This window comes from Sturnira hondurensis, unplaced genomic scaffold (genome assembly GCF_014824575.4).
Source record: "Sturnira hondurensis isolate 20B ecotype Veracruz unplaced genomic scaffold, ASM1482457v3 Scaffold0004474, whole genome shotgun sequence".
NCBI lineage: Eukaryota > Metazoa > Chordata > Mammalia > Chiroptera > Phyllostomidae > Sturnira > Sturnira hondurensis.
Window position 1 is genome coordinate 5,471,219 of NW_028077105.1, and position 10,820 is coordinate 5,482,038.

Here is a 10,820-nt window from a genome sequence, read left to right on the forward strand (position 1 = left end):
AGATGGCTTTTCTTTATAGTACTCTAAATTCATTATGTCAGGTTTCCACTCCTAGTCCGGCTCAGTGATCTCCTACTGGATCCGATCTTCTCAAAGATAACAATTGTAAATTCTCATCAACTTACATTCAACAGTAAGAATAACAACCTGAAGACACTGATGAGTGACTTCTGGAGGGGAGTCGACACTAGGGAAAAGGGAGCAGCATGGGGTGAGTTGCCAACTTCATACGGCTTTTATCTTGAAGGCCGACCAAAAGATAGTGGTGGACTTGGTGGCCTAAACGTCGATACGTACACTAACTTAAAAGCTTCTTCATAGCATAGAAAACAATAGAGTGAAAAGGCAATCAATTGAATGGGGGAAAATATTTGCAAACCATGTATTTGATAAGGTGCTGGTTCCCAAAATATATAAAGACTTCTTATAATTTAATAGCAAGGAAAACTAAGAATGTGATTAAAAATGTACAAAGAGGATGAAAATGTCCAACAAGTATAGGAAAAGATATTCAACATGATTAACCAACTGGGAAATGTCAATCAGAACAAGGAGATACTGCCTCACACTTATTACTAGTATGGCTGTTATCAAAAAAGAAAAGGCAAGTGCTGGTGTGGATGTGAGAAATTGACCCCTGTACACTGTTTGTGGGAGTGCAAAATAATGAAACTGCTAGAAAAAACAAGATAGTAATTAAAAAAATAAAATTATCGTATGATTCAGTAATACCACTTCTGGGTTTTCATTCAAAAGAATTGAAATCAGGGTCTTGAAGAGGTACTAGAACTCTTACGTTCGCTGCAGAAGTATTCACAATAGCCAAGATAGAGACACAAGGTAAAGTACATCAACAAATGAATGGATAAAGAAAATGTGATCTAAACATACAACAGAATACTATTAAGCCTTAAAAATAGGGAAATTCTGTCATATGTGATAACATGGATGAACCTTGAGAATATTATGCTAAATTAAATGTCAGTAACAAAAGAAAAATACTGCATGATTCCACTTACATGAATTATCTAAAGCAATCAAAGTCATAGAAGCAGTGAGTAGAACTGTGGTCTCCAGGGACTAAGCGGAGGGAGGAAAAAAAGTAGGGAGTTAAGTTTCATTTATGCAAGATAAATATGTCCTTAGACATCTGCTACATAACATTGTGCCTACAACAGCACTGCAGTGCACACTTACAAATTTAATATCCTGTTAAGTGTTCTCAACACACACACACACACACACACACACACACACACACATTACAGCAGAAAGCCAAAAGTCTTTCCTGCCTTAGGAATCAGAGGACAGAGTTCAGGCCAAGGGTGGCTATGGAAAAGTGAGTGAGTGAGGTAGAAGTCCTGAAAAGGAGAGAGACAGAGAAAAAGTCTTATTCTGGGTACAAATTCTTCCCCAGTCTGTTACTGGTCCCTGAACCATGCATACATAAGACAGATTCAAAACTTGTCATCTAAGGATAAAAGGGTGAACTGAATAGGGTTTTGGGGTGTCCTTTGCAGTTTGGGTTCAACCAAGTTAATTGCTTGCCAAAACAAACAAACAAACAAACAAACGAACATCTTCTTTAGAAGATTATAGCACAATCTAGATTCTCTACAATAGAACCTTAATAATGGCCAGAATAAAATAAAAAATTATTCAACATACAAAAAACTAGGAAAATGTGACTCACTCTCAGGAGAAAAGATAATCAATAGAAATCAACCCTGAGTGACTCCAATGTTGAAATTTGTTTGGCAAGGACTTCAAACAGCTATTTTAAGGTGTTTATGATTAGCAAAAAGTTAGGAATTTTCAGTGGATAAATAAAAAATATTACAAAGAATCACATGGAAATTGTAGAACTGAACATGCAATGCTTGAAAAAAGTCAGCAAGTGAACATAAAAGAAAAATGGAGATGACAAAGGAAAGATTTAATGAATTATGAAATAGGTCAATAGAAATTATTCACTGTGAACAACAGAGAGAATAAAATGCCATATATAAAATCTCAAAAACTTGTGCAATATTATCAAAAGGTCTAGAATATGTGTAATAGAAGTTATGAAAGAATAAATAGAAAGCATGAGGATAAAAAAACTAATGGTGGAAAAATTTTCCAAATTTACACATTTAAGAAGCTCAGTGTAGCGCATAAGGGATAATTAAAAAAACATGCCGGGGCAAATCATACACTGCTTAAAACTAAAGATAAGTAGAAAACATAGAGCTACCCAGGACAAAGCGACACACTTCACACAGGAAAAAAACGATTCAATTAGACAGTGGAGAAACATCTTTAAATCACTGAAACATAAACGGACAACCTCAGAATGCTATATCCAATGAAAATATCTTCCATAAATGCAAGCAAAATAAAGATGTTTTCAGATGGTAAAATGAACTAATTTTACCCACCAGTAGACTTGTATTAAATGAAATATTTGTACTTATTTGCAAGTAAGATGATGCTGTGACTTCTATTGATACTTCACCAGAAGTTCATGATCACAGAAAGAAATTAAAACAGAAAATACTTCACGCTATTTCAAAGTTCTAGACTTATTGTAGGGCAAATGTTGACTAAGTATGCCCTGTGAACCAAATCTGGCCTGCAGCTTACTTTTGTAAATAAAGTTTTATTGTAACAACCCTGCCCATTTGTTTAAATATTGTCTATAGTTTCTTTTGCACTACAATGGCAAAATTGATTAGTTACCATAGAGACCATACTGCCATTAAAACTTAAAATATTTACTTTTTTGTTCCTTGTAGAAAAAATTTTTAATCTCTCTTCTAGAGTCCTTGACCCCACTGACTTCTCAGTCTGTCTTTACACCAGGGTGAGCCACTGGGTCCCACCCTAACCCTGAGCCTTGGCCACATGACCCTGGGTCCCAGAGAAGAGCTTTATTCTCACTTGGAACTAAGGTACACCTGTCGCATACTTGCCTTGCATTCCTGTACTGACCTAGTCTTAGGTTGATGTAAACAAGAATTTTATCTCCCTTGAGGGGAATCGCACCTTTCCCCTTGGAACGTGCATGGCCCTCACAGAACAGTCACATGTTTTCACACCCAAGGCCTCCCCGAGTCTGGTGTGTTTGAGCCTGAACAACACTCTGCTGGTTTATCAACTCTCAGCCAAGACAAGGTCGCTCCAATTTCAGCCTAGTCCCTTTTCAGTCTCTCCTCTTCAAGGATTGAAAAAGTCTTGGAGTCAAGATTCACTCAGAGCTAACTTGCTCTACGTACAAAAGTGTACCCATATACTCACAAAGTCATACCGGTTTATCTTTACTCTACAGAAGCTACCCACTGCAATAAACATGTTTGTACAGAAAGTTCCAAAAGTTATTCCACTACACCTACAATGGGAGCCTTGAGGTGGCTCTCAAATAGTCTTGAGCACATTGTTAACTACTTGGTAAGGATGGTGGGCCTCTGTTATTTTTCCCCTCATGAAGCTAGGCTGTCATCTGCATTGCTCTCATTGTATTTGTCATTCTACAGTGCTGAACCTGGTGGCCACTTTCACTGCCCAGCCCCCATGCTGCTGCACACAGGGACTGTGGTCTTTATTCTATATGCCTCTCCTTCGCCATATACCTGGTATGAATACAAGGGTCCATTACAGTTGCATGGTGTATCTCAGCCCCAGAATACCTGAAGATAGTTTTATGTAAAAGGAAATAATGTTTTTGCACATTTCCTGAATTCCTTTACCATGAAGGAGACTCTTCATCTTCTCAAATCTACCCCAACTTTGCAGAACCACCTTTACTTATTCATCTTTGTATCCTTGGAAAATAGCAAAAGTACATTAATTACAAACACTTACTATTTTTCTGTTGGTTCTCAGGGAGTATGTAATTGCGTCAAACATATTTCTCAGTTCATGGCAGCCTCTCACCCTGTGGGTTTCTATGTTATTTTGTTTTATTTTTCCTTTTTCTACAACTGGCATTTTGTGTATGAAAAATGCCTTTGGATATATATGTGTATCTTTATAGAAAACATATTATTTTTGTATGCATGAGTTTTTTATTCTTACCTGAGGACATTTTCTTATTGTTTTTGGAGGGAGAGGAAAGGAGAGAGAAAAAAGAGAGAGAAAGAGAGAGAGAAACATCAGTGTGAGAGGGAGACATTGATGTGTCACTTTCTCACACATTCCCCAACCAGGGATCACAACTGCGCCCTGGCCGTGTGCCCCTTTGGTCCATGGGGTGATGCTCTGATCAACAGAGCCACACGAGCCAGTGCTCCAGACAATGTTTTAAAATAGCTATCCATATATGATGTATACATTTAGTAATGGTCTTTCTAACTGCTGCATAAATCACGTACTATGTATGCATCTAACATATTCACATCCAATTTCCTTAGTTATGAACAGTTAAGATGCCCCTGAACAACACCTGATAAATATTTGTGTTCAATTCTTTTAGGTATGTAACCCAGAGTAGAATTCTTGGGGCCTGAAATCAACCGAAGTTGTTCCCATGTAGGGTCTCACCAGCAGGCAGTTCATGAAATATCGTCTTTCCAAATTTCTAAATTTTGTAATCTGTTGGCAAAAAGTAGTATCATTTTTCTCTTGATTTATTTTTCTCTGATATCTAGTAAGTTGAAAATTTCTATACATTGAATGTATATGTTTTGTCTTCTGTGAATTGTCAATTTATATATTTTTCTTTTGCATTTCTTGCTGTTTTCTTTTCTTTTGTATCTATTAAACCCTTTTTAGTTTTAGATTTTTGCTAATGTTTTCTACTGATGTATAGATTATGTGTGTCATGCTGAATTAAAAACTTATTTACATTGAATTTGATAAATAACTTTTTTTCCCAATGTAGAGTCTATGTTTTTGGAGTCTTATGTTTTTCTGTGTACCAAGGTTACAGATACTATCCATTTTTAAAGCTTCATAGGTTTAGATTTCACAGTTAGATTTTTAACCTGTCTTGAATTTATTTTTGCAGTGTGGTATAAAATTGAAATCCACCTGTTTTTCCCTCCAAAAGGAAAGCCAACTTCCCAAGCCCCCAAAGATGCAATCCATTCTTCCTCACTGATTTGAAGTGGAGTCTCTAACACACAGAGAGCTTCACAAACACACGAGCCTGTTGGCACGTCTTCTGTTCCACCCCCCTGACTATTGGTTCCTGAGCTGGTGTCTTATTGTATTCATTATATGTCTTTCTAATACATCCTAATATCACATAGGCTGAGTGCTCCCCCTTTACCACTTGGTATTTTTGCTCAAATTCACTCAGAACTTTTTGTATAGTTATTCTTTCATAATTATTAGTATAGATATGCCAGACTCTTCAAAATATTCATTTCAAATTTTGATTGGGATTGTAAAGAATTTATAGATTAATTTGGGGACAAGTTAATTAATTATTACTCTTGGTTTAAGTTATACCATTCATGAATATAGTGTCTTTTCTTCATTTATTGAGTTCTGTATGACCTGTAGTACTTCTCCATGTAATTCTTGTGCATTTTTGGTCATTCATAAATCCTTTCTGTTTGCTTGCTTTTGTTACCATAATGAATGTTGTCTGCCATACGTCACTTTGGTCAAATTGGAACTGTATTTCCATGATTCCTTCCCCTGTATGTTTCTAAGTTGGCTAGTGTTGGTCTAATGAGGAATTTGTGTGAGGTTTGGGAGACTGGAGTGAAGAGCGGCAGTTACCCTCTGAGATTTATTGTGGTTAGATGAAGTGACAGATGCAGAGGTGTTGTTGAGCTCCAGCTTATTTCCAGTCTTGCTCCTTCAAGTCCAGGTCTTCCAACTGCCAGCCCTGTTGACCAATGGTGGTACTTGGCAGGACACCTGCAGAAGTGGTGTTCTGCACCACAAAGGCCCCACAAACACCACCACATGTCCCCCTTCATGTGTGTACATGCACATACACACTCTCTGGAATCTATTCGGTTCCACTGATCTATATTTCTCTATTTTAAATGTCCTTATGTCACTGTCAGACTCTATTGATTACTAAAACTGGATATTAAGTCTGAAAATCAGGCAGTTTACATACTTGAACTTCTTTCTTTTTTAAAAAAATTGTTTTGGCTATTCTAGCTAATTTATTATTCATATAGACTTTACAATCAGTTTTTAAAATTTATACAAGCATAATTGAGGAAATTAAATATACAGATTAGTTTGAGAAGAATTGATTTCTTTAAAGCTTTGAATATTCCAGTCCATGCAAATGGTATATATTTCCATTTAGTAAAGTAACCTTTAATTTTTCTCTCAAATTTTCAATAGTTTTTATTATATAGGCTTGTTCATATTTTGTTAACTTTATTCCTAAGTATTTCACATTTTTAGGCATCATTTTAAGTGTAATACCTTTTATTCATTTTCTCATTGATCCTTACTCTATGAAAAACAATTTTTTTTGTATATTGATTTAGTATTCTGTAGTCTTGTGAAATTTACATGTTTTTTCTTATAGCCTTTTCAATGGATTCCTTAAGACATAGTGAATATGTCCCTGCTAGGGATAAATTTAAAAACACTCATTAAATCTTTAGAATCTAGGAAGAAGATTATTACTAGCTAAGCCCAATGTCACCTCTTACTCTGAGCAGATGTGTGAGGTCTCTACTGCTAGTGTCTGAGTTGCTCCATTCTTCTCTGATAAACTCTTGACTATGTCAATGGATACCAGATATGGTCTAGGACAGTATTTTCCAGAATGTAGTCTATGACCTGTTAGGTGTTGTGAAATCAACACGAACAAAAAACTGTAGTGGAACAAAAGATATTTGTCACATGTGGTAATAGTAGGAATTATTTTCTTTTTAGTGTGTGTGTGTTGGATTGCAATTCAAAATGTATTTCTTGTGAGGTACCATACAAAATATTTGAAGAATCTAATGTCAGAGGCATCAATCTATTCCTACTCTAAGAGGTCCAAGTCCAGAGCAATTGTCATCACAGCTTTCTTTCATTCTTCACTGCCAGAGATGGGTCTCAGGCTAGAAGAAGAGAAATAGCCATTTTAATTTACTATGAATTGAATTTTATTAGGTAAATCCACTAACACTATGTGTTCATGAGGTTTGCCTTCAGATAATCTATTAGTCACTTTGTAAATAGCCATTTAATACCCACTATCATGGATAATTTGGTTAGTTTAGCTTTTACAATGTTCCAAGGCTTTCAATGTACTTCTTCAAGTCACTGTAAATCACAAATTAACCATTTCTACCAATATCCAAACTTCAGACATTGTTTTATGATGGGTAGGCTAGACTTCAGTTATGATGAACTTTGGTAAAATTCCAATAGCAAAAATCTCATGAATTTTGTTGAGGTTTATAATTCATCAAAGGGTAGACAATTTCTTTAGGTCATTAGAAATTACACCCTAAAATAAGCATTTGGAGTTATAAAGTATTTGTAAAGTAATCCAAATTAAACTTCAGAGTTCCTAACATCTTGTCTTACATCATTGGTTCTTTATGGAAAGATAATTATTTGCAATCAAAAACTTAAGATACTAATTGCAATCACTTGAGAAATTAATGACAGCTTAAAATTTTCTTCTATAAATGGAGGCAAAATGATGTAAAATTAAAATTGAAATGAGTAGTTGATAACATGCTATTTGAATAAGGATGGGAACACTTTCGGGACTCTCCAAACAAAATGATTGATGAAGTGTTAAATTCAGTTTCTAAAGCAACAAGGTAAGTCTTCGTAAGATAAAATAAGATCTGAATTTTAAAATTAGTCACTATTTATTCAAACAAACTGCAAACAATATTGGCAGTGAAACAATGCTAGGTGATTCCTTGAGCAACTTTGATTTATTTTAAAGTCATATTCCTAAATAAAATGCAGGAGACAATTTGTTACTTTATAAATGATCTCTCCCTTATGCCTAGGAAGAGTATTTTATGGAACATGTTGGTTGAATTCTTGGTCATACATGTTGCGAGATTTTTCTCATTTTATAGGACTTAGTGTGGTCTCTAGTTTTTCATTTTTGAACAGATTCCAAAACAAATCAATAGACAGATTGGGACATTGGCTATTTTGGGCTAATGTCAGGTAAATGAATATTCTAGGAGATTCTGACATTGTGCCAAGTGTCATTAAGTCTAAATTATAGTAACAGGGTCATGTTTTTTTTTTTAATGAAACTTTGTGATTTGCCAAGGGATCTTCTTTAAAAGATTGTTACCCATTGGAAGGACTTGTCTACAGAGAGGTTGATAGAGGGCAGTGAAGTCTTTTTCATAAACTATATCATTAGGTGTCTTAATATGGGCTGACTTGTTCTTGAGACCTAAAAACTAAACACAGCAGAGAGCTTAATCCCATGACAGATGGAAGCTCTGTGCGGAGGTCGCAGACGGCATATAGCAAATGGAATTTCTGAAAACCACACTGTCCTCTAATATATGCTTGATAAATGGTCATCTAAAGGTTTAATTTGCAAAAAATTTAACATTGCTTCTTCAGAATTACAAGAATAAAAGAAAAATGTAACATGTACATTAGAAGCAGAAAAGATTAATATATTCAATCTAGTGTTCAATGCAAAGAAATATGGGGGGGATAAATGATGAAACCGGATTTGAGTTAGTGCATTTGGCTATTCCTCTTGAAATTCTTGTTGGAAAATACTTTGTGTTGTGTGAGATATCTTATTCAGTGCTGCGTTCAGGGTAAAACCAAATTGTGGTAGATGAAATAGGAAGTCCAACTGTAGTGCTCCTTTGGTGTTTCTGCCCCCAAAACAACTCTTGCATTATTATTATCAATAATAATATTTTATTGAATAATAATTAATTTGTATTATGTAAATAGTATAAGTATGGTTTACTATATTTGTAGTGGCAATTTAAATCAACCATGCTGGTCAAAGTTATCATTATGACTGATTGCTAAAAAAATTCATACCAAGTCAATTATCCATCTGTACTGGTTCATTAGTCTACAGTCTATTTGACTGCTGGAGAGTGTCAAGAGAATCTTCATTTTTCTGGCTTGGCCCTGCACCCAGGCGAGCCCCAGGTGTGAGTGTGTATAGTAATGGCAGTAGGTATGTGAATTCTCAATCGAAAATTCTTCTCTAGATAAAAGAAACTGAGAAAATAGTCCACTGTTCTGATTCTACAATTGGGAAAAGAAAAGAACTAGAATACCTAAAACAGTTTTGAAAAAGAGGGAAAGAATGAGATAACTCAGAATTGTTAAATTTAAAATGCAGTGTTAAGCACACTAAGAAAGGCAGTGTGGTATTTATGGAAGGACATACATATCTCCCAATGGAGAAGAATAAAGAGTCACATAAATATTTTTACTGTATGTAAATTAAAACAAATTATAAAACCATTAGTTATAATATGCTTGTAGCATCAATTTATATGATGCAATCTAATATACTAAATGTCGATTTAGCCAAATATTGTGATATCATTATATTGAAAGAACGAGGGGAGTAAAAATGTCTGTGTGGCAGGTGGTGAAGTTAAAGAATTAAAACTTCACCTACTATTGTAAGCAGTTGGTAGATAATCTTCGATATCAAAACATTAAAAATCACCATTTTAAAGTACATTATTTAGAAAGATAGATACAACAGCAGAAGTGGTTAAGAATAGAAAGTGGGATTCTGAGGTAGAGAGACAAGCAAGAATTGTTGCTTGATAATGTATTAAATGTACAAGTTAGGGCTTAGTTAATGTAATTTTTCTCTAATACGTAATATAAAATAAGTGGGATTTTAAAGGGTGGGAACCACTTTGGGCTATGGAAAGAGTAAGAGCACAGACCAGCTCTATCTAGCCAGGGTCCTTAATCTAGAGGTGAGGTTGGGTCTGGTAGGCTCAGGGGACAGCAGAGGAAATGAGCTGTCTAGAGCAGGAACCTATGGCTCAGGAGAGTAGAACAAGTGATTGGGTCAGACGTCTGGTGGTCTTGAGCTCAGATGAAAAGCAACTGACTCTACCTATGCCGTACATACATATATTGTTCCTGAGGTAACTCATTTATCCTCCTGGGCCTTAAGTTCACACCTGTAAAAGTAATTATCTCTATGGGTCACTTCTGATTCTATAATACAACTAAAGTGTCAGGGTGATTGCTCTGTGGCAGTGGGAATGGGAGAGACACAAGCAGGCAGTCTAATCTGCAGGCATTATAATTATTTGTTTTCGAGTCCCAACAAAAAATGGGAGGTATTTATTTTGTGGAAGAAATGAAAGATAGTAATAATGTAGAAAGAATAATGTTCTCAAAATCATGGGTCTTTGGACTCCTCGAATACATTTATTTTTAATTATTTAAAATCAGCTGTTTAGGCCCTGGCCGTTATAGCTCAGTGGATTGAGTACAGGACTGCGAACCAGATGATCGCCGTTCAATTCCCAGTCAGGGCACATACATGGGTTGCAGGCAGGTTCCCTGCAGGCCAGTTCCCAGCAGGGGATGCAAGAAAGGCAACCGTACATTGATGTTTCTCTCCCTCTCGCCTTCCCCTCTAAAGATAAATAAATAAAATCTTTTTTAAAATCCAGAAGGCATAAAAAATTAAGAGAAATAAAATCAGCTGTTTAAAAATTTTGGGGGTTATATTTATTAATGCTTGCCGTATTCGAATAAAGCAGAAATGTCACAATCCCACACAATTTTGTATTCTATTTCACAGGGCCCTTGACTGCCCCTTGTGGCCTATCCATAGATTACATGTTGAAAACCTCTGAAAGTTTGAGGTTCGAATAAATGTGTTAAGACAAATCTGATTTTGCCAGGATAATTTGGATTGGTACTCAAAA

The 10,820-nt window shown here is 35.5% G+C and overlaps 1 long non-coding RNA gene across 1 annotated transcript; it reads left to right on the forward strand.

Annotated features, from left to right (window-relative positions):
* The first annotated feature begins 4,574 nt into the window (after positions 1 to 4,574).
* Positions 4,575 to 10,431, forward strand: LOC118986799 (uncharacterized). Its single transcript, XR_005066449.1, has 3 exons — positions 4,575 to 4,585; positions 9,002 to 9,004; positions 10,339 to 10,431. It is a non-coding gene; the product is annotated as an uncharacterized LOC118986799 (long non-coding RNA).
* The last annotated feature ends 389 nt before the right edge of the window (positions 10,432 to 10,820 follow it).